A 27,476-nucleotide genomic window follows, 5' to 3' on the forward strand; every position below is an offset into this window, starting at 1 on the left:
GGCCCACGTGATTTCCGGGTGGGGCCCACGTGATTTCCGGGTGGGGCCCACGTGATTTCCGGGTGGGGCCCACGTGATTTCCGGGTGGGGCCCACGTGATTTCCGGGTGGGGCCCACGTGATTTCCGGGTGGGGCCCACGTGATTTCCGGGTGGGGCCCACGTGATTTCCGGGTGGGGCCCACGTGATTTCCCCGTGGGGCCCACGTGATTTCCGGGTGGGGCCCACGTGATTTCCCCGTGGGGCCCACGTGATTTCCGGGTGGGGCCAACGTGATTTCCGGGTGGGGCCCACGTGATTTCCGGGTGGGGCCCACGTGATTTCCGGGTGGGGCCCACGTGATTTCCGGGTGGGGCCCACGTGATTTCCGGGTGGGGCCCACGTGATTTCCGGGTGGGGCCCACGTGATTTCCCCGTGGGGCCCACGTGATTTCCGGGTGGGGCCCACGTGATTTCCGGGTGGGGCCCACGTGATTTCCGGGTGGGGCCCGCGTGATTTCCCCTGGGGGCCCACGTGATTTCCGGGTGGGGCCCACGTGATTTCCGGGTGGGGCCCACGTGATTTCCCCGTGGGGCCCACGTGATTTCCGGGTGGGGCCCACGTGATTTCCGGGTGGGGCCCACGTGATTTCCGGGTGGGGCCCACGTGATTTCCGGGTGGGGCCCACGTGATTTCCGGGTGGGGCCCACGTGATTTCCGGGTGGGGCCCACGTGATTTCCGGGTGGGGCCCACGTGATTTCCGGGTGGGGCCCACGTGATTTCCCCGTCGGGCCCACGTGATTTCCGGGTGGGGCCCACGTGATTTCCGGGTGGGGCCCACGTGATTTCCGGGTGGGGCCCACGTGATTTCCCCTGGGGGCCCACGTGATTTCCGGGTGGGGCCCACGTGATTTCCGGGTGGGGCCCACGTGATTTCCGGGTGGGGCCCACGTGATTTCCGGGTGGGGCCCACGTGATTTCCGGGTGGGGCCCACGTGATTTCCGGGTGGGGCCCACGTGATTTCCGGGTGGGGCCCACGTGATTTCCGGGTGGGGCCCACGTGATTTCCCCTGGGGGCCCACGTGATTTCCGGGTGGGGCCCTCGTGATTTCCGGGTGGGGCCCACGTGATTTCCGGGTGGGGCCCACGTGATTTCCGGGTGGGGCCCACGTGATTTCCGGGTGGGGCCCACGTGATTTCCGGGTGGGGCCCACGTGATTTCCGGGTGGGGCCCACGTGATTTCCGGGTGGGGCCCACGTGATTTCCCCTGGGGGCCCAAGTGATTTACCCGTGGGGCCCACGTGATTTCCCCTGGGGGCCCACGTGATTTCCCCTGGGGGCCCACGTGATTTCCCCGTGGGGCTCACGTGATTTCGCCGTGGGGCCCACGTGATTTCCCCTGGGGGCCCACGTGATTTCCCCTGGGGGCCCACGTGATTTCCCCTGGGGGCCCACGTGATTTCCCCTGGGGGACCACGTGATTTCCACGTGGGGCCCACGTGATTTCCCCTCGGGGCCCACGTGATATCCCCGTGGGGCCCACGTGATTTCCACTGGGGGCCCACGTTATTTCCCCTGGGGGCCCACGTGATTTCCCCGTGGGGCCCACGTGATTTCCCCTGGGGGCCCACGTGATTTCCCAGTTGGGCCCACGTGATTTCCCCTGGGGTCCCACGTGATATCCCCAGGGGGCCAACGTGATTTCCCCTGGGGGCCCACGTGATTTCCCCTTGGGGCCCACGTGATTTCCACTGGGGGCCCACGTCATTTCCCCTCGAGGCCCACGTGATTTCCGGGTGGGGCCCACGTGATTTCCCCTGGGGGCCCAAGTGATTTAGCCGTGGGGCCCACGTGATTTCCCCTGGGGGCCCAAGTGATTTCCCCTGTGGGCTCACGTGGTTTCCCCGTGGGGCCAACGTGATTTCCCCGTGGGGCCCACTTGATTTCCCCTGGGGTCCCACGTGATTTCCCCTGGGGGCCCACGTGATTTCCCCTGAGGGACCACGTGATTTCCACGTGGGGCCCACTTGATTTCCCCTCGGGGCCCACGTGATTTCCCCTGGGGGCCCACGTGATTTCCCCGTCGGGCCCACGTGATTTCCGGGTGGGGCCCACGTGATTTCCGGGTGGGGCCTACGTGATTTCCGGGTGGGGCCCACGTGATTTCCCCTGGGGGCCCACGTGATTTCCGGGTGGGGCCCACGTGATTTCCGGGTGGGGCCCACGTGATTTCCGGGTGGGGCCCACGTGATTTCCGGGTGGGGCCCACGTGATTTCCCCGTGGGGCCCACGTGATTTCCGGGTGGGGCCCACGTGATTTCCGGGTGGGCCCAACGTGATTTCCGGGTGGGCCCCACGTGATTTCCGGGTGGGGCCCACGTGATTTCCGGGTGGGGCCCACGTGATTTCCGGGTGGGGCCCACGTGATTTCCGGGTGGGGCCCACGTGATTTCCGGGTGGGGCCCACGTGATTTCCGGGTGGGGCCCACGTGATTTCCGGGTGGGGCCCACGTGATTTCCGGGTGGGGCCCACGTGATTTCCGGGTGGGGCCCACGTGATTTCCCCTGGGGTCCCACGTGATTTCCGGGTGGGGCCCACGTGATTTCCGGGTGGGGCCCACGTGATTTCCCCGTGGGGCCCACGTGATTTCCGGGTGGGGCCCACGTGATTTCCGGGTGGGTCCCACGTGATTTCCGGGTGGGTCCCACGTGATTTCCGGGTGGGGCCCACGTGATTTCCGTGTGGGGCCTACGTGATTTCCGGGTGGGGCCCACGTGATTTCCGGGTGGGGCCCACGTGATTTCCGTGTGGGGCCCACGTGATTTCCGGGTGGGGCCCACGTGATTTCCGGGTGGGGCCCACGTGATTTCCGGGTGGGGCCCACGTGATTTCCGGGTGGGCCCCACGTGATTTCCGGGTGGGGCCCACGTGATTTCCGGGTGGGGCCCACGTGATTTCCGGGTGGGGCCCACGTGATTTCCCCGTGGTGCCCACGTGATTTCCGGGTGGGGCCCACGTGATTTCCGGGTGGGGCCCACGTGATTTCCGGGTGGGGCCCACGTGATTTCAGGGTGGAGCCCACGTGATTTCCGGGTGGGGCCCACGTGATTTCCGGGTGGGGCCCACGTGATTTCCGGGTGGGGCCCACGTGACTTCCGGGTGGGGCCCACGTGACTTCCGGGTGGGGCCCACGTGATTTCCGGGTGGGGCCCACGTGATTTCCCCGTGGGGCCCACGTGATTTCCGGGTGGGGCCCACGTGATTTCCGGGTGGGGCCCACGTGATTTCCGGGTGGGGTCCACGTGATTTCCGGGTGGGGCCCACCTGATTTCCGTGTGGGGCCCACGTGATTTCCGGGTGGGGCCCACGTGATTTCCGTGTGGGGCCCACGTGATTTCCGGGTGGGGCCCACGTGATTTCCGGGTGGGCCCCACGTGATTTCCGGGTGGGGCCCACGTGATTTCCGGGTGGGGCCCACGTGATTTCCGGGTGGGGCCCACGTGATTTCCGGGTGGGACCCACGTGATTTCCCCGTGGGGCCCACGTGATTTCCCCGTGGGGCCCACGTGATTTCCGGGTGGGGCCCACGTGATTTCCGGGTGGGGCCCACGTGATTTCCGGGTGGGGCCCACGTGATTTCCCCTGGGGGCCCACGTGATTTCCGGGTGGGGCCCACGTGATTTCCGGGTGGGGCCCACGTGATTTCCCCGTGGGGCCCACGTGATTTCCGGGTGGGGCCCACGTGATTTCCGGGTGGGGCCCACGTGATTTCCGGGTGGGGCCCACGTGATTTCCGGGTGGGGCCCACGTGATTTCCGGGTGGGGCCCACGTGATTTCCGAGTGGGGCCCACGTGATTTCCGGGTGGGGCCCACGTGATTTCCGGGTGGGGCCCACGTGATTTCCGGGTGGGGCCCACGTGATTTCCGGGTGGGGCCCACGTGATTTCCGGGTGGGGCCCACGTGATTTCCTGGTGGGGCCCACGTGATTTCCCCGTCGGGCCCACGTGATTTCCGGGTGGGGCCCACGTGATTTCCGGGTGGGGCCTACGTGATTTCCGGGTGGGGCCCACGTGATTTCCCCTGGGGGCCCACGTGATTTCCGGGTGGGGCCCACGTGATTTCCGGGTGGGGCCCACGTGATTTCCGGGTGGGGCCCACGTGATTTCCGGGTGGGGCCCACGTGATTTCCCCGTGGGGCCCACGTGATTTCCGGGTGGGGCCCACGTGATTTCCGGGTGGGCCCAACGTGATTTCCGGGTGGGCCCCACGTGATTTCCGGGTGGGGCCCACGTGATTTCCGGGTGGGGCCCACGTGATTTCCGGGTGGGGCCCACGTGATTTCCGGGTGGGGCCCACGTGATTTCCGGGTGGGGCCCACGTGATTTCCGGGTGGGGCCCACGTGATTTCCGGGTGGGGCCCACGTGATTTCCGGGTGGGGCCCACGTGATTTCCGGGTGGGGCCCACGTGATTTCCCCTGGGGTCCCACGTGATTTCCGGGTGGGGCCCACGTGATTTCCGGGTGGGGCCCACGTGATTTCCCCGTGGGGCCCACGTGATTTCCGGGTGGGGCCCACGTGATTTCCGGGTGGGTCCCACGTGATTTCCGGGTGGGTCCCACGTGATTTCCGGGTGGGGCCCACGTGATTTCCGTGTGGGGCCTACGTGATTTCCGGGTGGGGCCCACGTGATTTCCGGGTGGGGCCCACGTGATTTCCGTGTGGGGCCCACGTGATTTCCGGGTGGGGCCCACGTGATTTCCGGGTGGGGCCCACGTGATTTCCGGGTGGGGCCCACGTGATTTCCGGGTGGGCCCCACGTGATTTCCGGGTGGGGCCCACGTGATTTCCGGGTGGGGCCCACGTGATTTCCGGGTGGGGCCCACGTGATTTCCCCGTGGTGCCCACGTGATTTCCGGGTGGGGCCCACGTGATTTCCGGGTGGGGCCCACGTGATTTCCGGGTGGGGCCCACGTGATTTCAGGGTGGAGCCCACGTGATTTCCGGGTGGGGCCCACGTGATTTCCGGGTGGGGCCCACGTGATTTCCGGGTGGGGCCCACGTGACTTCCGGGTGGGGCCCACGTGACTTCCGGGTGGGGCCCACGTGATTTCCGGGTGGGGCCCACGTGATTTCCCCGTGGGGCCCACGTGATTTCCGGGTGGGGCCCACGTGATTTCCGGGTGGGGCCCACGTGATTTCCGGGTGGGGTCCACGTGATTTCCGGGTGGGGCCCACGTGATTTCCGTGTGGGGCCCACGTGATTTCCGGGTGGGGCCCACGTGATTTCCGTGTGGGGCCCACGTGATTTCCGGGTGGGGCCCACGTGATTTCCGGGTGGGCCCCACGTGATTTCCGGGTGGGGCCCACGTGATTTCCGGGTGGGGCCCACGTGATTTCCGGGTGGGGCCCACGTGATTTCCGTGTGGGGCAAACGTGATTTCCGGGTGGGGCCCACGTGATTTCCGGGTGGGGCCCACGTGATTTCAGGGTGGGGCCCACGTGATTTCCGGGTGGGGCCCACGTGATTTCCGGGTGGGGCCCACGTGATTTCCGGGTGGGGCCCACGTGATTTCCCCGTGGGGCCCACGTGATTTCCGGGTGGGGCCCACGTGATTTCCGGGTGGGGCCCACGTGATTTCCGGGTGGGCCCCACGTGATTTCCGGGTGGGGCCCACGTGATTTCCGGGTGGGGCCCACGTGATTTCCGGGTGGGGCCCACGTGATTTCCGGGTGGGGCCCACGTGATTTCCGGGTGGGGCCCGCGTGATTTCCCCGTGGGGCCCACGTGATTTCCCCGTGGGGCCCACGTGATTTCCGGGTGGGGCCCACGTGATTTCCGGGTGGGGCCCACGTGATTTCCCCTGGGGGCCCACGTGATTTCCGGGTGGGGCCCACGTGATTTCCGGGTGGGGCCCACGTGATTTCCCCGTGGGGCCCACGTGATTTCCGGGTGGGGCCCACGAGATTTCCGGGTGGGGCCCACGTGATTTCCGGGTGGGGCCCACGTGATTTCCCCTGGGGGCCCACGTGATTTCCGGGTGGGGCCCACGTGATTTCCGGGTGGGGCCCGCGTGATTTCCCCGTGGGGCCCACGTGATTTCCCCGTGGGGCCCACGTGATTTCCGGGTGGGGCCCACGTGATTTCCGGGTGGGGCCCACGTGATTTCCGGGTGGGGCCCACGTGATTTCCGGGTGGGGCCCACGTGATTTCCGGGTGGGGCCCATGTGATTTCCCCGTGGGGCCCACGTGATTTCCCCGTCGGGCCCACGTGATTTCCGGGTGGGGCCCACGTGATTTCCGGGTGGGGCCCACGTGATTTCCCCGTGGGGCCCACGTGATTTCCCCTGGGGGCCCACGTGATTTCCGGGTGGGGCCCACGTGATTTCCGGGTGGGGCCCACGTGATTTCCGGGTGGGGCCCACGTGATTTCCGGGTGGGGCCAACGTGATTTCCCCTGGGGGCCCACGTGATTTCCGGGTGGGGCGCACGTGATTTCCGGGTGGGGCCCACGTGATTTCCGGGTGGGGCCCACGTGATTTCCGGGTGGGGCCCACGTGATTTCCGGGTGGGGCCCACGTGATTTCCGGGTGGGGCCCACGTGATTTCCGGGTGGGGCCCACGTGATTTCCGGGTGGGGCCCACGTGATTTCCCCGTCGGGCCCACGTGATTTCCGGGTGGGGCCCACGTGATTTCCGGGTGGGGCCCACGTGATTTCCGGGTGGGGCCCACGTGATTTCCCCTGGGGGCCCACGTGATTTCCGGGTGGGGCCCACGTGATTTCCGGGTGGGGCCCACGTGATTTCAGGGTGGGGCCCACGTGATTTCCGGGTGGGGCCCACGTGATTTCCGGGTGGGGCCCACGTGATTTCCGGGTGGGGCCCACGTGATTTCCGGGTGGGGCCCACGTGATTTCAGGGTGGGGCCCACGTGATTTCCGGGTGGGGCCCACGTGATTTCCGGGTGGGGCCCACGTGATTTCCGGGTGGGGCCCACGTGATTTCCAGGTGGGGCCCACGTGATTTCCGGGTGGGGCCCACGTGATTTCCCCGTGGGGCCCACGTGATTTCCGGGTGGGGCCCACGTGATTTCCGGGTGGGGCCCACGTGATTTCCGGGTGGGGCCCACGTGATTTCCCCTGGGGGCCCACGTGATTTCCGGGTGGGGCCCACGTGATTTCCGGGTGGGGCCCACGTGATTTCCGGGTGGGGCCCACGTGATTTCCGGGTGGGGCCCACGTGATTTCCGGGTGGGGCCCACGTGATTTCCGGGTGGGGCCCACGTGATTTCCGGGTGGGGCCCACGTGATTTCCGGGTGGGGCCCACGTGATTTCCGGGTGGGGCCCACGTGATTTCCGGGTGGGGCCCACGTGATTTCCGGGTGGGGCCCACGTGATTTCCGGGTGGGGCCCACGTGATTTCCGGGTGGGGCCCACGTGATTTCCGGGTGGGGCCCACGTGATTTCCGGGTGGGGCCCACGTGATTTCCGGGTGGGGCCCACGTGATTTCCGGGTGGGGCCCACGTGATTTCCGGGTGGGGCCCACGTGATTTCCGGGTGGGGCCCACGTGATTTCCGGGTGGGGCCCACGTGATTTCCGGGTGGGGCCCACGTGATTTCCCCGTGGGGCCCACGTGATTTCCGGGTGGGGCCCACGTGATTTCCGGGTGGGGCCCACGTGATTTCCGGGTGGGGCCCACGTGATTTCCGGGTGGGGCCCACTTGATTTCCGGGTGGGGCCCACGTGATTTCCGGGTGGGGCCCACGTGATTTCCAGGTGGGGCCCACGTGATTTCCCCGTGGGGCCCACGTGATTTCCGGGTGGGGCCCACGTGATTTCCGGGTGGGGCCCACGTGATTTCCGGGTGGGGCCCACGTGATTTCCGGGTGGGGCCCACGTGATTTCCGGGTGGGGCCCACGTGATTTCCGGGTGGGGCCCACGTGATTTCCGGGTGGGGCCCACGTGATTTCCCCGTGGGGCCCACGTGATTTCCCCGTGGGGCCCACGTGATTTCCGGGTGGGGCCCACGTGATTTCCGGGTGGGGCCCACGTGATTTCCGGGTGGGGCCCACGTGATTTCCTTGTGGGGCCCACGTGATTTCCCCTGGGGGCCCACGTGATTTCCGGGTGGGGCCCACGTGATTTCCGGGTGGGGCCCACGTGATTTCCGGGTGGGGCCCACGTGATTTCCGGGTGGGGCCCACGTGATTTCCGGGTGGGGCCCACGTGATTTCCGGGTGGGGCCCACGTGATTTCCGGTGGGGCCCACGTGATTTCCGGGTGGGGCCCACGTGATTTCCGGGTGGGGCCCACGTGATTTCCGGGTGGGGCCCACGTGATTTCCCCGTGGGGCCCACGTGATTTCCCCGTGGGGCCCACGTGATTTCCGGGTGGGCCCCACGTGATTTCCGGGTGGGGCCCACGTGATTTCCGGGTGGGGCCCACGTGATTTCCGGGTGGGGCCCACGTGATTTCCGGGTGGGGCCCACGTGATTTCCGGGTGGGGCCCACGTGATTTCCCCTGGGGGCCCACGTGATTTCCGGGTGGGGCCCACGTGATTTCCGGGTGGGGCCCACGTGATTTCCCCTGGGGGCCCACGTGATTTCCGGGTGGGGCTCACGTGATTTCCGGGTGGGGCCCACGTGATTTCCGGGTGGGGCCCACGTGATTTCCCCGTGGGGCCCACGTGATTTCCGGGTGGGGCCCACGTGATTTCCGGGTGGGGCCCACGTGATTTCCCCTGGGGGCCCACGTGATTTCCGGGTGGGGCCCACGTGATTTCCGGGTGGGGCCCACGTGATTTCCGGGTGGGGCCCACGTGATTTCCGGGTGGGGTCCACGTGATTTCCCCGTGGGGCCCACGTGATTTCCCCGTGGGGCCCACGTGATTTCCGGGTGGGGCCCACGTGATTTCCGGGTGGGGCCCACGTGATTTCCGGGTGGGGCCCACGTGATTTCCAGGTGGGGCCCACGTGATTTCCCCGTGGGGCCCACGTGATTTCCGGGTGGGGCCCACGTGATTTCCGGGTGGGGCCCACGTGATTTCAGGGTGGGGCCCACGTGATTTCCGGGTGGGGCCCACGTGATTTCCGGGTGGGGCCCACGTGATTTCCGGGTTGGGCCCACGTGATTTCCGGGTGGGGCCCACGTGATTTCCGGGTGGGGCCCACGTGATTTCCGGGTGGGGCCCACGTGATTTCCGGGTGGGGCCCACGTGATTTCCGGGTGGGGCCCACGTGATTTCCGGGTGGGGCCCACGTGATTTCCGGTGGGGCCCACGTGATTTCCGGGTGGGGCCCACGTGATTTCCGGGTGGGGCCCACGTGATTTCCGGGTGGGGCCCACGTGATTTCCCCGTGGGGCCCACGTGATTTCCCCGTGGGGCCCACGTGATTTCCGGGTGGGCCCCACGTGATTTCCGGGTGGGGCCCACGTGATTTCCGGGTGGGGCCCACGTGATTTCCGGGTGGGGCCCACGTGATTTCCGGGTGGGGCCCACGTGATTTCCGGGTGGGGCCCACGTGATTTCCCCTGGGGGCCCACGTGATTTCCGGGTGGGGCCCACGTGATTTCCGGGTGGGGCCCACGTGATTTCCCCTGGGGGCCCACGTGATTTCCGGGTGGGGCTCACGTGATTTCCGGGTGGGGCCCACGTGATTTCCGGGTGGGGCCCACGTGATTTCCCCGTGGGGCCCACGTGATTTCCGGGTGGGGCCCACGTGATTTCCGGGTGGGGCCCACGTGATTTCCCCTGGGGGCCCACGTGATTTCCGGGTGGGGACCACGTGATTTCCGGGTGGGGCCCACGTGATTTCCGGGTGGGGCCCACGTGATTTCCGGGTGGGGTCCACGTGATTTCCCCGTGGGGCCCACGTGATTTCCCCGTGGGGCCCACGTGATTTCCGGGTGGGGCCCACGTGATTTCCGGGTGGGGCCCACGTGATTTCCGGGTGGGGCCCACGTGATTTCCAGGTGGGGCCCACGTGATTTCCCCGTGGGGCCCACGTGATTTCCGGGTGGGGCCCACGTGATTTCCGGGTGGGGCCCACGTGATTTCAGGGTGGGGCCCACGTGATTTCCGGGTGGGGCCCACGTGATTTCCGGGTGGGGCCCACGTGATTTCCCCGTGGGGCCCACGTGATTTCCGGGTGGGGCCCACGTGATTTCAGGGTGGGGCCCACGTGATTTCCGGGTGGGGCCCACGTGATTTCCGGGTGGGGCCCACGTGATTTCCCCTGGGGGCCCACGTGATTTCCGGGTGAGGCCCACGTGATTTCCGGGTGGGGCCCACGTGATTTCCGGGTGGGGCCCACGTGATTTCAGGGTGGGGCCCACGTGATTTCCCCTGGGGGCCCACGTGATTTCCGGGTGGGGCCCACGTGATTTCCGGGTGGGGCCCACGTGATTTCCGGGTGGGGCCCACGTGATTTCCGGGTGGGGCCCACGTGATTTCCGGGGGGGCCCACGTCATTTCCGGGTGGGGCCCACGTGATTTCCGGGTGGGGCCCACGTGATTTCCCCGTGGGGCCCACGTGATTTCCGGGTGGGGCCCACGTGATTTCCGGGTGGGGCCCACGTGATTTCCGGGTGGGGCCCACGTGATTTCCCCGTGGGGCCCACGTGATTTCCGGGTGGGGCCCACGTGATTTCCGGGTGGGGCCCACGTGATTTCCGGGTGGGGCCCACGTGATTTCCGGGTGGGGCCCACGTGATTTCCCCTGGGGGCCCACGTGATTTCCGGGTGGGGCCCACGTGATTTCCAGGGGGGGCCCACGTGATTTCCGGGTGGGGCCCACGTGATTTCCGGGTGGGGCCCACGTGATTTCCCCTGGCGTCCCACGTGATTTCCGGGTGGGGCCCACGTGATTTCCGGGTGGGGCCCACGTGATTTCCGGGTGGGGCCCACGTGATTTCCGGGTGGGGCCCACGTGATTTCCGGGTGGGGCCCACGTGATTTCCGTGTGGGGCCCACGTGATTTCCGGGTGGGGCCCACGTGATTTCCGGGTGGGGCCCACGTGATTTCCGGGTGGGGCCCACGTGATTTCCGGGTGGGGCCCACGTGATTTCCGGGTGGGGCCCACGTGATTTCCCCGTGGGGCCCACGTGATTTCCCCGTGGGGCCCACGTGATTTCCGGGTGGGGCCCACGTGATTTCCGGGTGGGGCCCACGTGATTTCCGGGTGGGGCCCACGTGATTTCCTTGTGGGGCCCACGTGATTTCCCCTGGGGGCCCACGTGATTTCCGGGTGGGCCCCACGTGATTTCCGGGTGGGGCCCACGTGATTTCCGGGTGGAGCCCACGTGATTTCCGGGTGGGGCCCACGTGATTTCCGGGTGGGGCCCACGTGATTTCCGGGTGGGGCCCACGTGATTTCCGGGTGGGGCCCACGTGATTTCCGGGTGGGGCCCACGTGATTTCCGGGTGGGGCCCACGTGATTTCCGGGTGGGGCCCACGTGATTTCCCCTGGGGGCCCACGTGATTTCCGGGTGGGGCCCACGTGATTTCCGGGTGGGGCCCACGTGATTTCCGGGTGGGGCCCACGTGATTTCCGGGTGGGGCCCACGTGTTTTCCGGGTGGGGCCCACGTGATTTCCGGGTGGGGCCCACGTGATTTCCGGGTGGGGCCCACGGGATTTCCCCTGGGGGCCCACGTGATTTCCGGGTGGGGCCCACGTGATTTCCGGGTGGGGCCCACGTGATTTCCGGGTGGGGCCCACGTGATTTCCGGGTGGGGCCCACGTGATTTCCGGGTGGGGCCCACGTGATATCCGGGTGGGGCCCACGTGATTTCCCCTGGGGGCCCACGTGATTTCCGGGTGGGGCCCACGTGATTTCCGGGTGGGGCCCACGTGATTTCCGGGTGGGGCCCACGTGATTTCCGGGTGGGGCCCACGTGATTTCCGGGTGGGGCCCACGTGATTTCCCCGTGGGGCCCACGTGATTTCCGGGTGGGCCCCACGTGATTTCCGGGTGGGGCCCACGTGATTTCCCCGTGGGGCCCACGTGATTTCCGGGTGGGGCCCACGTGATTTCCGGGTGGGGCCCACGTGATTTCCGGGTGGGGCCCACGTGATTTCCGGGTGGGGCCCACGTGATTTCCGGGTGGGGTCCACGTGATTTCCCCGTGGGGCCCACGTGATTTCCCCGTGGGGCCCACGTGATTTCCGGGTGGGGCCCACGTGATTTCCGGGTGGGGCCCACGTGATTTCCGGGTGGGGCCCACGTGATTTCCGGGTGGGGCCCACGTGATTTCCCCGTGGGGCCCACGTGATTTCCGGGTGGGGCCCACGTGATTTCCGGGTGGGGCCCACGTGATTTCAGGGTGGGGCCCACGTGATTTCCGGGTGGGGCCCACGTGATTTCCGGGTGGGGCCCACGTGATTTCCCCGTGGGGCCCACGTGATTTCCGGGTGGGGCCCACGTGATTTCAGGGTGGGGCCCACGTGATTTCCGGGTGGGGCCCACGTGATTTCCGGGTGGGGCCCACGTGATTTCCCCTGGGGGCCCACGTGATTTCCGGGTGAGGCCCACGTGATTTCCGGGTGGGGCCCACGTGATTTCCGGGTGGGGCCCACGTGATTTCAGGGTGGGGCCCACGTGATTTCCCCTGGGGGCCCACGTGATTTCCGGGTGGGGCCCACGTGATTTCCGGGTGGGGCCCACGTGATTTCCGGGTGGGGCCCACGTGATTTCCGGGTGGGGCCCACGTGATTTCCGGGTGGGGCCCACGTGATTTCCGGGTGGGGCCCACGTCATTTCCGGGTGGGGCCCACGTGATTTCCGGGTGGGGCCCACGTGATTTCCCCGTGGGGCCCACGTGATTTCCGGGTGGGGCCCACGTGATTTCCGGGTGGGGCCCACGTGATTTCCGGGTGGGACCCACGTGATTTCCGGGTGGGGCCCACGTGATTTCCGGGTGGGGCCCACGTGATTTCCGGGTGGGGCCCACGTGATTTCCGGGTGGGGCCCACGTGATTTCACCGTGGGGCCCACGTGATTTCCGGGTGGGGCCCACGTGATTTCCCCGTGGGGCCCACGTGATTTCCGGGTGGGGCCCACGTGATTTCTGGTGGGGCCCACGTGATTTCCTTGTGGGGCCCACGTGATTTCCCCTGGGGGCCCACGTGATTTCCGGGTGGGGCCCACGTGATTTCCGGGTGGGGCCCACGTGATTTCCGGGTGGGGCCCACGTGATTTCCGGGTGGGGCCCACGTGATTTCCGGGTTGGGCCCACGTGATTTCCGGGTGGGGCCCACGTGATTTCCGGTGGGGCCCACGTGATTTCCAGGTGGGGCCCACGTGATTTCCGGGTGGGGCCCACGTGATTTCCGGGTGGGGCCCACGTGATTTCCCCGTGGGGCCCACGTGATTTCCCCGTGGGGCCCACGTGATTTCCGGGTGGGCCCCACGTGATTTCCGGGTGGGGCCCACGTGATTTCCGGGTGGGGCCCACGTGATTTCCGGGTGGGGCCCACGTGATTTCCGGGTGGGGCCCACGTGATTTCCGGGTGGGGCCCACGTGATTTCCCCTGGGGGCCCACGTGATTTCCGGGTGGGGCCCACGTGATTTCCGGGTGGGGCCCACGTGATTTCCCCTGGGGGCCCACGTGATTTCCGGGTGGGGCTCACGTGATTTCCGGGTGGGGCCCACGTGATTTCCGGGTGGGGCCCACGTGATTTCCCCGTGGGGCCCACGTGATTTCCGGGTGGGGCCCACGTGATTTCCGGGTGGGGCCCACGTGATTTCCCCTGGGGGCCCACGTGATTTCCGGGTGGGGCCCACGTGATTTCCGGGTGGGGCCCACGTGATTTCCGGGTGGGGCCCACGTGATTTCCGCGTGGGGTCCACGTGATTTCCGGGTGGGGCCCACGTGATTTCCCCGTGGGGCCCACGTGATTTCCGGGTGGGGCCCACGTGATTTCCGGGTGGGGCCCACGTGATTTCCCCTGGGGGCCCACGTGATTTCCGGGTGGGGCCCACGTGATTTCCGGGTGGGGCCCACGTGATTTCCGGGTGGGGCCCACGTGATTTCCGCGTGGGGTCCACGTGATTTCCCCGTGGGGCCCACGTGATTTCCCTGTGGGGCCCACGTGATTTCCGGGTGGGGCCCACGTGATTTCCAGGTGGGGCCCACGTGATTTCCGGGTGGGGCCCACGTGATTTCCAGGTGGGGCCCACGTGATTTCCCCGTGGGGCCCACGTGATTTCCGGGTGGGGCCCACGTGATTTCCGGGTGGGGCCCACGTGATTTCAGGGTGGGGCCCACGTGATTTCCGGGTGGGGCCCACGTGATTTCCGGGTGGGGCCCACGTGATTTCCCCGTGGGGCCCACGTGATTTCCCCGTGGGGCCCACGTGATTTCCGGGTGGGGCCCACGTGATTTCCGGGTGGGGCCCACGTGATTTCCGGGTGGGGCCCACGTGATTTCCTTGTGGGGCCCACGTGATTTCCCCTGGGGGCCCACGTGATTTCCGGGTGGGGCCCACGTGATTTCCGGGTGGGGCCCACGTGATTTCCGGGTGGGGCCCACGTGATTTCCGGGTGGGGCCCACGTGATTTCCGGGTGGGGCCCACGTGATTTCCGGGTGGGGCCCACGTGATTTCCGGTGGGGCCCACGTGATTTCCGGGTGGGGCCCACGTGATTTCCGGGTGGGGCCCACGTGATTTCCGGGTGGGGCCCACGTGATTTCCCCGTGGGGCCCACGTGATTTCCCCGTGGGGCCCACGTGATTTCCGGGTGGGCCCCACGTGATTTCCGGGTGGGGCCCACGTGATTTCCGGGTGGGGCCCACGTGATTTCCGGGTGGGGCCCACGTGATTTCCGGGTGGGGCCCACGTGATTTCCGGGTGGGGCCCACGTGATTTCCCCTGGGGGCCCACGTGATTTCCGGGTGGGGCCCACGTGATTTCCGGGTGGGGCCCACGTGATTTCCCCTGGGGGCCCACGTGATTTCCGGGTGGGGCTCACGTGATTTCCGGGTGGGGCCCACGTGATTTCCGGGTGGGGCCCACGTGATTTCCCCGTGGGGCCCACGTGATTTCCGGGTGGGGCCCACGTGATTTCCGGGTGGGGCCCACGTGATTTCCCCTGGGGGCCCACGTGATTTCCGGGTGGGGCCCACGTGATTTCCGGGTGGGGCCCACGTGATTTCCGGGTGGGGCCCACGTGATTTCCGGGTGGGGTCCACGTGATTTCCCCGTGGGGCCCACGTGATTTCCCCGTGGGGCCCACGTGATTTCCGGGTGGGGCCCACGTGATTTCCGGGTGGGGCCCACGTGATTTCCGGGTGGGGCCCACGTGATTTCCAGGTGGGGCCCACGTGATTTCCCCGTGGGGCCCACGTGATTTCCGGGTGGGGCCCACGTGATTTCCGGGTGGGGCCCACGTGATTTCAGGGTGGGGCCCACGTGATTTCCGGGTGGGGCCCACGTGATTTCCGGGTGGGGCCCACGTGATTTCCGGGTTGGGCCCACGTGATTTCCGGGTGGGGCCCACGTGATTTCCGGGTGGGGCCCACGTGATTTCCGGGTGGGGCCCACGTGATTTCCGGGTGGGGCCCACGTGATTTCCGGGTGGGGCCCACGTGATTTCCGGGTGGGGCCCACGTGATTTCCGGTGGGGCCCACGTGATTTCCGGGTGGGGCCCACGTGATTTCCGGGTGGGGCCCACGTGATTTCCGGGTGGGGCCCACGTGATTTCCCCGTGGGGCCCACGTGATTTCCCCGTGGGGCCCACGTGATTTCCGGGTGGGCCCCACGTGATTTCCGGGTGGGGCCCACGTGATTTCCGGGTGGGGCCCACGTGATTTCCGGGTGGGGCCCACGTGATTTCCGGGTGGGGCCCACGTGATTTCCGGGTGGGGCCCACGTGATTTCCCCTGGGGGCCCACGTGATTTCCGGGTGGGGCCCACGTGATTTCCGGGTGGGGCCCACGTGATTTCCCCTGGGGGCCCACGTGATTTCCGGGTGGGGCTCACGTGATTTCCGGGTGGGGCCCACGTGATTTCCGGGTGGGGCCCACGTGATTTCCCCGTGGGGCCCACGTGATTTCCGGGTGGGGCCCACGTGATTTCCGGGTGGGGCCCACGTGATTTCCCCTGGGGGCCCACGTGATTTCCGGGTGGGGACCACGTGATTTCCGGGTGGGGCCCACGTGATTTCCGGGTGGGGCCCACGTGATTTCCGGGTGGGGTCCACGTGATTTCCCCGTGGGGCCCACGTGATTTCCCCGTGGGGCCCACGTGATTTCCGGGTGGGGCCCACGTGATTTCCGGGTGGGGCCCACGTGATTTCCGGGTGGGGCCCACGTGATTTCCAGGTGGGGCCCACGTGATTTCCCCTGGGGGCCCACGTGATTTCCGGGTGGGGCCCACGTGATTTCCGGGTGGGGCCCACGTGATTTCCGGGTGGGGCCCACGTGATTTCCGGGTGGGGCCCACGTGATTTCCAGGTGGGGCCCACGTGATTTCCCCTGGGGGCCCACGTGATTTCCGGGTGGGGCCCACGTGATTTCCGGGTGGGGCCCACGTGATTTCCGGGTGGGGCCCACGTGATTTCCGGGTGGGGCCCACGTGATTTCCGGGGGGGCCCACGTCATTTCCGGGTGGGGCCCACGTGATTTCCGGGTGGGGCCCACGTGATTTCCCCGTGGGGCCCACGTGATTTCCGGGTGGGGCCCACGTGATTTCCGGGTGGGGCCCACGTGATTTCCGGGTGGGGCCCACGTGATTTCCCCGTGGGGCCCACGTGATTTCCGGGTGGGGCCCACGTGATTTCCGGGTGGGGCCCACGTGATTTCCGGGTGGGGCCCACGTGATTTCCGGGTGGGGCCCACGTGATTTCCCCTGGGGGCCCACGTGATTTCCGGGTGGGGCCCACGTGATTTCCAGGGGGGGCCCACGTGATTTCCGGGTGGGGCCCACGTGATTTCCGGGTGGGGCCCACGTGATTTCCCCTGGCGTCCCACGTGATTTCCGGGTGGGGCCCACGTGATTTCCGGGTGGGGCCCACGTGATTTCCGGGTGGGGCCCACGTGATTTCCGGGTGGGGCCCACGTGATTTCCGGGTGGGGCCCACGTGATTTCCGTGTGGGGCCCACGTGATTTCCGGGTGGGGCCCACGTGATTTCCGGGTGGGGCCCACGTGATTTCCGGGTGGGGCCCACGTGATTTCCGGGTGGGGCCCACGTGATTTCCGGGTGGGGCCCACGTGATTTCCCCGTGGGGCCCACGTGATTTCCCCGTGGGGCCCACGTGATTTCCGGGTGGGGCCCACGTGATTTCCGGGTGGGGCCCACGTGATTTCCGGGTGGGGCCCACGTGATTTCCTTGTGGGGCCCACGTGATTTCCCCTGGGGGCCCACGTGATTTCCGGGTGGGCCCCACGTGATTTCCGGGTGGGGCCCACGTGATTTCCGGGTGGAGCCCACGTGATTTCCGGGTGGGGCCCACGTGATTTCCGGGTGGGGCCCACGTGATTTCCGGGTGGGGCCCACGTGATTTCCGGGTGGGGCCCACGTGATTTCCGGGTGGGGCCCACGTGATTTCCGGGTGGGGCCCACGTGATTTCCGGGTGGGGCCCACGTGATTTCCCCTGGGGGCCCACGTGATTTCCGGGTGGGGCCCACGTGATTTCCGGGTGGGGCCCACGTGATTTCCGGGTGGGGCCCACGTGATTTCCGGGTGGGGCCCACGTGTTTTCCGGGTGGGGCCCACGTGATTTCCGGGTGGGGCCCACGTGATTTCCGGGTGGGGCCCACGGGATTTCCCCTGGGGGCCCACGTGATTTCCGGGTGGGGCCCACGTGATTTCCGGGTGGGGCCCACGTGATTTCCGGGTGGGGCCCACGTGATTTCCGGGTGGGGCCCACGTGATTTCCGGGTGGGGCCCACGTGATATCCGGGTGGGGCCCACGTGATTTCCCCTGGGGGCCCACGTGATTTCCGGGTGGGGCCCACGTGATTTCCGGGTGGGGCCCACGTGATTTCCGGGTGGGGCCCACGTGATTTCCGGGTGGGGCCCACGTGATTTCCGGGTGGGGCCCACGTGATTTCCCCGTGGGGCCCACGTGATTTCCGGGTGGGCCCCACGTGATTTCCGGGTGGGGCCCACGTGATTTCCCCGTGGGGCCCACGTGATTTCCGGGTGGGGCCCACGTGATTTCCGGGTGGGGCCCACGTGATTTCCGGGTGGGGCCCACGTGATTTCCGGGTGGGGCCCACGTGATTTCCGGGTGGGGTCCACGTGATTTCCCCGTGGGGCCCACGTGATTTCCCCGTGGGGCCCACGTGATTTCCGGGTGGGGCCCACGTGATTTCCGGGTGGGGCCCACGTGATTTCCGGGTGGGGCCCACGTGATTTCCGGGTGGGGCCCACGTGATTTCCCCGTGGGGCCCACGTGATTTCCGGGTGGGGCCCACGTGATTTCCGGGTGGGGCCCACGTGATTTCAGGGTGGGGCCCACGTGATTTCCGGGTGGGGCCCACGTGATTTCCGGGTGGGGCCCACGTGATTTCCCCGTGGGGCCCACGTGATTTCCGGGTGGGGCCCACGTGATTTCAGGGTGGGGCCCACGTGATTTCCGGGTGGGGCCCACGTGATTTCCGGGTGGGGCCCACGTGATTTCCCCTGGGGGCCCACGTGATTTCCGGGTGAGGCCCACGTGATTTCCGGGTGGGGCCCACGTGATTTCCGGGTGGGGCCCACGTGATTTCAGGGTGGGGCCCACGTGATTTCCCCTGGGGGCCCACGTGATTTCCGGGTGGGGCCCACGTGATTTCCGGGTGGGGCCCACGTGATTTCCGGGTGGGGCCCACGTGATTTCCGGGTGGGGCCCACGTGATTTCCGGGTGGGGCCCACGTGATTTCCGGGTGGGGCCCACGTCATTTCCGGGTGGGGCCCACGTGATTTCCGGGTGGGGCCCACGTGATTTCCCCGTGGGGCCCACGTGATTTCCGGGTGGGGCCCACGTGATTTCCGGGTGGGGCCCACGTGATTTCCGGGTGGGACCCACGTGATTTCCGGGTGGGGCCCACGTGATTTCCGGGTGGGGCCCACGTGATTTCCGGGTGGGGCCCACGTGATTTCCGGGTGGGGCCCACGTGATTTCACCGTGGGGCCCACGTGATTTCCGGGTGGGGCCCACGTGATTTCCCCGTGGGGCCCACGTGATTTCCGGGTGGGGCCCACGTGATTTCTGGTGGGGCCCACGTGATTTCCTTGTGGGGCCCACGTGATTTCCCCTGGGGGCCCACGTGATTTCCGGGTGGGGCCCACGTTATTTCCGGGTGGGGCCCACGTGATTTCCGGGTGGGGCCCACGTGATTTCCGGGTGGGGCCCACGTGATTTCCGGGTTGGGCCCACGTGATTTCCGGGTGGGGCCCACGTGATTTCCGGTGGGGCCCACGTGATTTCCAGGTGGGGCCCACGTGATTTCCGGGTGGGGCCCACGTGATTTCCGGGTGGGGCCCACGTGATTTCCCCGTGGGGCCCACGTGATTTCCCCGTGGGGCCCACGTGATTTCCGGGTGGGCCCCACGTGATTTCCGGGTGGGGCCCACGTGATTTCCGGGTGGGGCCCACGTGATTTCCGGGTGGGGCCCACGTGATTTCCGGGTGGGGCCCACGTGATTTCCGGGTGGGGCCCACGTGATTTCCCCTGGGGGCCCACGTGATTTCCGGGTGGGGCCCACGTGATTTCCGGGTGGGGCCCACGTGATTTCCCCTGGGGGCCCACGTGATTTCCGGGTGGGGCTCACGTGATTTCCGGGTGGGGCCCACGTGATTTCCGGGTGGGGCCCACGTGATTTCCCCGTGGGGCCCACGTGATTTCCGGGTGGGGCCCACGTGATTTCCGGGTGGGGCCCACGTGATTTCCCCTGGGGGCCCACGTGATTTCCGGGTGGGGCCCACGTGATTTCCGGGTGGGGCCCACGTGATTTCCGGGTGGGGCCCACGTGATTTCCGCGTGGGGTCCACGTGATTTCCGGGTGGGGCCCACGTGATTTCCCCGTGGGGCCCACGTGATTTCCGGGTGGGGCCCACGTGATTTCCGGGTGGGGCCCACGTGATTTCCCCTGGGGGCCCACGTGATTTCCGGGTGGGGCCCACGTGATTTCCGGGTGGGGCCCACGTGATTTCCGGGTGGGGCCCACGTGATTTCCGCGTGGGGTCCACGTGATTTCCCCGTGGGGCCCACGTGATTTCCCTGTGGGGCCCACGTGATTTCCGGGTGGGGCCCACGTGATTTCCAGGTGGGGCCCACGTGATTTCCGGGTGGGGCCCACGTGATTTCCAGGTGGGGCCCACGTGATTTCCCCGTGGGGCCCACGTGATTTCCGGGTGGGGCCCACGTGATTTCCGGGTGGGGCCCACGTGATTTCAGGGTGGGGCCCACGTGATTTCCGGGTGGGGCCCACGTGATTTCCGGGTGGGGCCCACGTGATTTCCCCGTGGGGCCCACGTGATTTCCGGGTGGGGCCCACGTGATTTCAGGGTGGGGCCCACGTGATTTCCGGGTGGGGCCCACGTGATTTCCGGGTGGGGCCCACGTGATTTCCCCTGGGGGCCCACGTGATTTCCGGGTGAGGCCCACGTGATTTCCGGGTGGGGCCCACGTGATTTCCGGGTGGGGCCCACGTGATTTCCGGGTGGGGCCCACGTGATTTCCCCTGGGGGCCCACGTGATTTCCGGGTGGGGCCCACGTGATTTCCGGGTGGGGCCCACGTGATTTCAGGGTGGGGCCCACGTGATTTCCGGGTGGGGCCCACGTGATTTCCGGTGGGGCCCACGTGATTTCCGGGTGGGGCCCACGTGATTTCCGGGTGGGGCCCACGTGATTTCCGGGTGGGGCCCACGTGATTTCCCCGTGGGGCCCACGTGATTTCCCCGTGGGGCCCACGTGATTTCCGGGTGGGCCCCACGTGATTTCCGGGTGGGGCCCACGTGATTTCCGGGTGGGGCCCACGTGATTTCCGGGTGGGGCCCACGTGATTTCCGGGTGGGGCCCACGTGATTTCCGGGTGGGGCCCACGTGATTTCCCCTGGGGGCCCACGTGATTTCCGGGTGGGGCCCACGTGATTTCCGGGTGGGGCCCACGTGATTTCTCCTGGGGGCCCACGTGATTTCCGGGTGGGGCCCACGTGATTTCCGGGTGGGGCCCACGTGATTTCCCCTGGGGGCCCACGTGATTTCCGGGTGGGGCCCACGTGATTTCCGGGTGGGGCCCACGTGATTTCTCCTGGGGGCCCACGTGATTTCCGGGTGGGGCTCACGTGATTTCCGGGTGGGGCCCACGTGATTTCCGGGTGGGGCCCACGTGATTTCCGGGTGGGGCCCACGTGATTTCCGGGTGGGGCCCACGTGATTTCCGGGTGGGGCCCACGTGATTTCCGGTGGGGCCCACGTGATTTCCGGGTGGGGCCCACGTGATTTCCGGGTGGGGCCCACGTGATTTCCGGGTGGGGCCCACGTGATTTCCCCGTGGGGCCCACGTGATTTCCCCGTGGGGCCCACGTGATTTCCGGGTGGGCCCCACGTGATTTCCGGGTGGGGCCCACGTGATTTCCGGGTGGGGCCCACGTGATTTCCGGGTGGGGCCCACGTGATTTCCGGGTGGGGCCCACGTGATTTCCGGGTGGGGCCCACGTGATTTCCCCTGGGGGCCCACGTGATTTCCGGGTGGGGCCCACGTGATTTCCGGGTGGGGCCCACGTGATTTCCCCTGGGGGCCCACGTGATTTCCGGGTGGGGCTCACGTGATTTCCGGGTGGGGCCCACGTGATTTCCGGGTGGGGCCCACGTGATTTCCCCGTGGGGCCCACGTGATTTCCGGGTGGGGCCCACGTGATTTCCGGGTGGGGCCCACGTGATTTCCCCTGGGGGCCCACGTGATTTCCGGGTGGGGCCCACGTGATTTCCGGGTGGGGCCCACGTGATTTCCGGGTGGGGCCCACGTGATTTCCGGGTGGGGTCCACGTGATTTCCCCGTGGGGCCCACGTGATTTCCCCGTGGGGCCCACGTGATTTCCGGGTGGGGCCCACGTGATTTCCGGGTGGGGCCCACGTGATTTCCGGGTGGGGCCCACGTGATTTCCAGGTGGGGCCCACGTGATTTCCCCGTGGGGCCCACGTGATTTCCGGGTGGGGCCCACGTGATTTCCGGGTGGGGCCCACGTGATTTCAGGGTGGGGCCCACGTGATTTCCGGGTGGGGCCCACGTGATTTCCGGGTGGGGCCCACGTGATTTCCCCGTGGGGCCCACGTGATTTCCGGGTGGGGCCCACGTGATTTCAGGGTGGGGCCCACGTGATTTCCGGGTGGGGCCCACGTGATTTCCGGGTGGGGCCCACGTGATTTCCCCTGGGGGCCCACGTGATTTCCGGGTGAGGCCCACGTGATTTCCGGGTGGGGCCCACGTGATTTCCGGGTGGGGCCCACGTGATTTCAGGGTGGGGCCCACGTGATTTCCCCTGGGGGCCCACGTGATTTCCGGGTGGGGCCCACGTGATTTCCGGGTGGGGCCCACGTGATTTCCGGGTGGGGCCCACGTGATTTCCGGGTGGGGCCCACGTGATTTCAGGGTGGGGCCCACGTGATTTCCGGGTGGGGCCCACGTGATTTCCGGGTGGGGCCCACGTGATTTCCCCGTGGGGCCCACGTGATTTCCGGGTGGGGCCCACGTGATTTCAGGGTGGGGCCCACGTGATTTCCGGGTGGGGCCCACGTGATTTCCGGGTGGGGCCCACGTGATTTCCCCTGGGGGCCCACGTGATTTCCGGGTGAGGCCCACGTGATTTCCGGGTGGGGCCCACGTGATTTCCGGGTGGGGCCCACGTGATTTCAGGGTGGGGCCCACGTGATTTCCCCTGGGGGCCCACGTGATTTCCGGGTGGGGCCCACGTGATTTCCGGGTGGGGCCCACGTGATTTCCGGGTGGGGCCCACGTGATTTCCGGGTGGGGCCCACGTGATTTCCGGGTGGGGCCCACGTGATTTCCGGGTGGGGCCCACGTCATTTCCGGGTGGGGCCCACGTGATTTCCGGGTGGGGCCCACGTGATTTCCCCGTGGGGCCCACGTGATTTCCGGGTGGGGCCCACGTGATTTCCGGGTGGGGCCCACGTGATTTCCGGGTGGGGCCCACGTGATTTCCGGGTGGGGCCCACGTGATTTCCGGGTGGGGCCCACGTGATTTCCGGGTGGGGCCCACGTGATTTCCGGGTGGGGCCCACGTGATTTCCCCGTGGGGCCCACGTGATTTCCGGGTGGGGCCCACGTGATTTCCCCGTGGGGCCCACGTGATTTCCGGGTGGGGCCCACGTGATTTCCGGGTGGGGCCCACGTGATTTCCTTGTGGGGCCCACGTGATTTCCCCTGGGGGCCCACGTGATTTCCGGGTGGGGCCCACGTGATTTCCGGGTGGGGCCCACGTGATTTCCGGGTGGGGCCCACGTGATTTCCGGGTGGGGCCCACGTGATTTCCGGGTGGGGCCCACGTGATTTCCGGGTGGGGCCCACGTGATTTCCGGTGGGGCCCACGTGATTTCCGGGTGGATTTCCCCGTGGGGCCCACGTGATTTCCGGGTGGGGCCCACGTGATTTCCGAGTGGGGCCCACGTGATTTCCGGGTGGGGCCCACGTGATTTCCTTGTGGGGCCCACGTGATTTCCCCTGGGGGCCCACGTGATTTCCGGGTGGGCCCCACGTGATTTCCGGGTGGGGCCCACGTGATTTCCGGGTGGAGCCCACGTGATTTCCGGGTGGGGCCCACGTGATTTCCGGGTGGGGCCCACGTGATTTCCGGGTGGGGCCCACGTGATTTCCGGGTGGGGCCCACGTGATTTCCGGGTGGGGCCCACGTGATTTCCGGGTGGGGCCCACGTGATTTCCGGGTGGGGCCCACGTGATTTCCCCTGGGGGCCCACGTGATTTCCGGGTGGGGCCCACGTGATTTCCGGGTGGGGCCCACGTGATTTCCGGGTGGGGCCCACGTGATTTCCGGGTGGGGCCCACGTGTTTTCCGGGTGGGGCCCACGTGATTTCCGGGTGGGGCCCACGTGATTTCCGGGTGGGGCCCACGTGATTTCCCCTGGGGGCCCACGTGATTTCCGGGTGGGGCCCACGTGATTTCCGGGTGGGGCCCACGTGATTTCCGGGTGGGGCCCACGTGATTTCCGGGTGGGGCCCACGTGATTTCCGGGTGGGGCCCACGTGATATCCGGGTGGGGCCCACGTGATTTCCCCTGGGGGCCCACGTGATTTCCGGGTGGGGCCCACGTGATTTCCGGGTGGGGCCCACGTGATTTCCGGGTGGGGCCCACGTGATTTCCGGGTGGGGCCCACGTGATTTCCGGGTGGGGCCCACGTGATTTCCCCGTGGGGCCCACGTGATTTCCGGGTGGGCCCCACGTGATTTCCGGGTGGGGCCCACGTGATTTCCCCGTGGGGCCCACGTGATTTCCGGATGGGGCCCACGTGATTTCCGGGTGGGGCCCACGTGATTTCCGGGTGGGGCCCACGTGATTTCCGGGTGGGGCCCACGTGATTTCCAGGTGGGGCCCACGTGATTTCCGGGTGGGGCCCACGTGATTTCCCCTGGGGGCCCACGTGATTTCCGGGTGGGGCCCACGTGATTTCCGGGTGGGGCCCACGTGATTTCCGGGTGGGGCCCACGTGATTTCCCCGTGGGGCCCACGTGATTTCCGGGTGGGGCCCACGTGATTTCCGGGGGGGCCCACGTGATTTCCCCTGGGGGCCCACGTGATTTCCGGGTGGGGCCCACGTGATTTCCGGGTGGGGCCCACGTGATTTCCGGGTGGGGCCCACGTGATTTCCGGGTGGGGTCCACGTGATTTCCCCGTGGGGCCCACGTGATTTCCCCGTGGGGCCCACGTGATTTCCGGGTGGGGCCCACGTGATTTCCGGGTGGGGCCAACGTGATTTCCGGGTGGGGCCCACGTGATTTCCAGGTGGGGCCCACGTGATTTCCCCGTGGGGCCCACGTGATTTCCGGGTGGGGCCCACGTGATTTCCGGGTGGGGCCCACGTGATTTCAGGGTGGGGCCCACGTGATTTCCGGGTGGGGCCCACGTGATTTCCGGGTGGGGCCCACGTGATTTCCCCGTGGGGCCCACGTGATTTCCGGGTGGGGCCCACGTGATTTCAGGGTGGGGCCCACGTGATTTCCGGGTGGGGCCCACGTGATTTCCGGGTGGGGCCCACGTGATTTCCCCTGGGGGCCCACGTGATTTCCGGGTGAGGCCCACGTGATTTCCGGGTGGGGCCCACGTGATTTCCGGGTGGGGCCCACGTGATTTCAGGGTGGGGCCCACGTGATTTCCCCTGGGGGCCCACGTGATTTCCGGGTGGGGCCCACGTGATTTCCGGGTGGGGCCCACGTGATTTCCGGGTGGGGCCCACGTGATTTCCGGGTGGGGCCCACGTGATTTCCGGGTGGGGCCCACGTGATTTCCGGGTGGGGCCCACGTCATTTCCGGGTGGGGCCCACGTGATTTCCGGGTGGGGCCCACGTGATTTCCCCGTGGGGCCCACGTGATTTCCGGGTGGGGCCCACGTGATTTCCGGGTGGGGCCCACGTGATTTCCGGGTGGGGCCCACGTGATTTCCGGGTGGGGCCCACGTGATTTCCGGGTGGGGCCCACGTGATTTCCGGGTGGGGCCCACGTGATTTCCCCGTGGGGCCCACGTGCTTTCCCCGTGGGGCCCACGTGATTTCCGGGTGGGGCCCACGTGATTTCCCCGTGGGGCCCACGTGATTTCCGGGTGGGGCCCACGTGATTTCCGGGTGGGGCCCACGTGATTTCCTTGTGGGGCCCACGTGATTTCCCCTGGGGGCCCACGTGATTTCCGGGTGGGGCCCACGTGATTTCCGGGTGGGGCCCACGTGATTTCCGGGTGGGGCCCACGTGATTTCCGGGTGGGGCCCACGTGATTTCCGGGTGGGGCCCACGTGATTTCCGGGTGGGGCCCACGTGATTTCCGGGTGGGGCCCACGTGATTTCCGGGTGGGGCCCACGTGATTTCCGGGTGGGGCCCACGTGATTTCCGGGTGGGGCCCACGTGATTTCCCCGTCGGGCCCACGTGATTTCCGGGTGGGGCCCACGTGATTTCCGGGTGGGGCCCACGTGATTTCCGGGTGGGGCCCACGTGATTTCCGGGTGGGGCCCACGTGATTTCCCCGTCGGGCCCACGTGATTTCCGGGTGGGGCCCACGTGATTTCCGGGTGGGGCCCACGTGATTTCCGGGTGGGGCCCACGTGATTTCCGGGTGGGGCCCACGTGATTTCCGGGTGGGGCCCACGTGATTTCCGGGTGGGGCCCACGTGATTTCCCCTGGGGGCCCACGTGATTTCCGGGTGGGGCCCACGTGATTTCCCCTGGGGGCCCACGTGATTTCCGGGTAGGGCCCACGTGATTTCCGGGTGGGACCCACGTGATTTCCGGGTGGGGCCCACGTGATTGCCGGGTGGGGCCCACGTGATTTCCGGGTGGGGCCCACGTGATTTCCGGGTGGGGCCCACGTGATTTCCGGGTGGGGCCCACGTGATTTCCGGGTGGGGCCCACGTGATTTCCGGGTGGGGCCCACGTGATTTCCGGGTGGGGCCCACGTGATTTCCCCTGGGGGCCCACGTGATTTCCGGGTGGGGCCCACGTGATTTCCGGGTGGGGCCCACGTGATTTCCGGGTGGGGCCCACGTGATTTCCGGGTGGGGCCCACGTGATTTCCGGGTGGGGCCCACGTGATTTCCGGGTGGGGCCCACGTGATTTCCGGGTGGGGCCCACGTGATTTCCGGGTGGGGCCCACGTGATTTCCGGGTGGGGCCCACGTGATTTCCGGGTGGGGCCCACGTGATTTCCGGGTGGGGCCCACGTGATTTCCGGGTGGGGCCCACGTGATTTCCGGGTGGGGCCCACGTGATTTCCGGGTGGGGCCCACGTGATTTCAGGGTGGGGCCCACGTGATTTCCCCTGGGGGCCCACGTGATTTCCGGGTGGGGCCCACGTGATTTCCAGGTGGGGCCCACGTGATTTCCGGGTGGGGCCCACGTGATTTCCCCGTGGGGCCCACGTGATTTCCGGGTGGGGCCCACGTGATTTCCGGGTGGGGCCCACGTGATTTCCGGGTGGGGCCCACGTGATTTCCGGGTGGGGCCCACGTGATTTCCGGGTGGGGCCCACGTGATTTCCGGGTGGGGCCCACGTGATTTCCGGGTGGGGCCCACGTGATTTCCGGGTGGGGCCCACGTGATTTCCGGGTGGGGCCCACGTGATTTCCGGGTGGGGCCCACGTGATTTCCCCGTGGGGCCCACGTGATTTCCGGGTGGGGCCCACGTGATTTCCCCGTGGGGCCCACGTGATTTCCGGGTGGGGCCAACGTGATTTCCGGGTGGGGCCCACGTGATTTCCGGGTGGGGCCCACGTGATTTCCGGGTGGGGCCCACGTGATTTCCGGGTGG

The sequence above is a fragment of the Ovis canadensis genome, chromosome 15 (genome assembly GCF_042477335.2).
Source record: "Ovis canadensis isolate MfBH-ARS-UI-01 breed Bighorn chromosome 15, ARS-UI_OviCan_v2, whole genome shotgun sequence".
Classification (NCBI taxonomy): domain Eukaryota; kingdom Metazoa; phylum Chordata; class Mammalia; order Artiodactyla; family Bovidae; genus Ovis; species Ovis canadensis.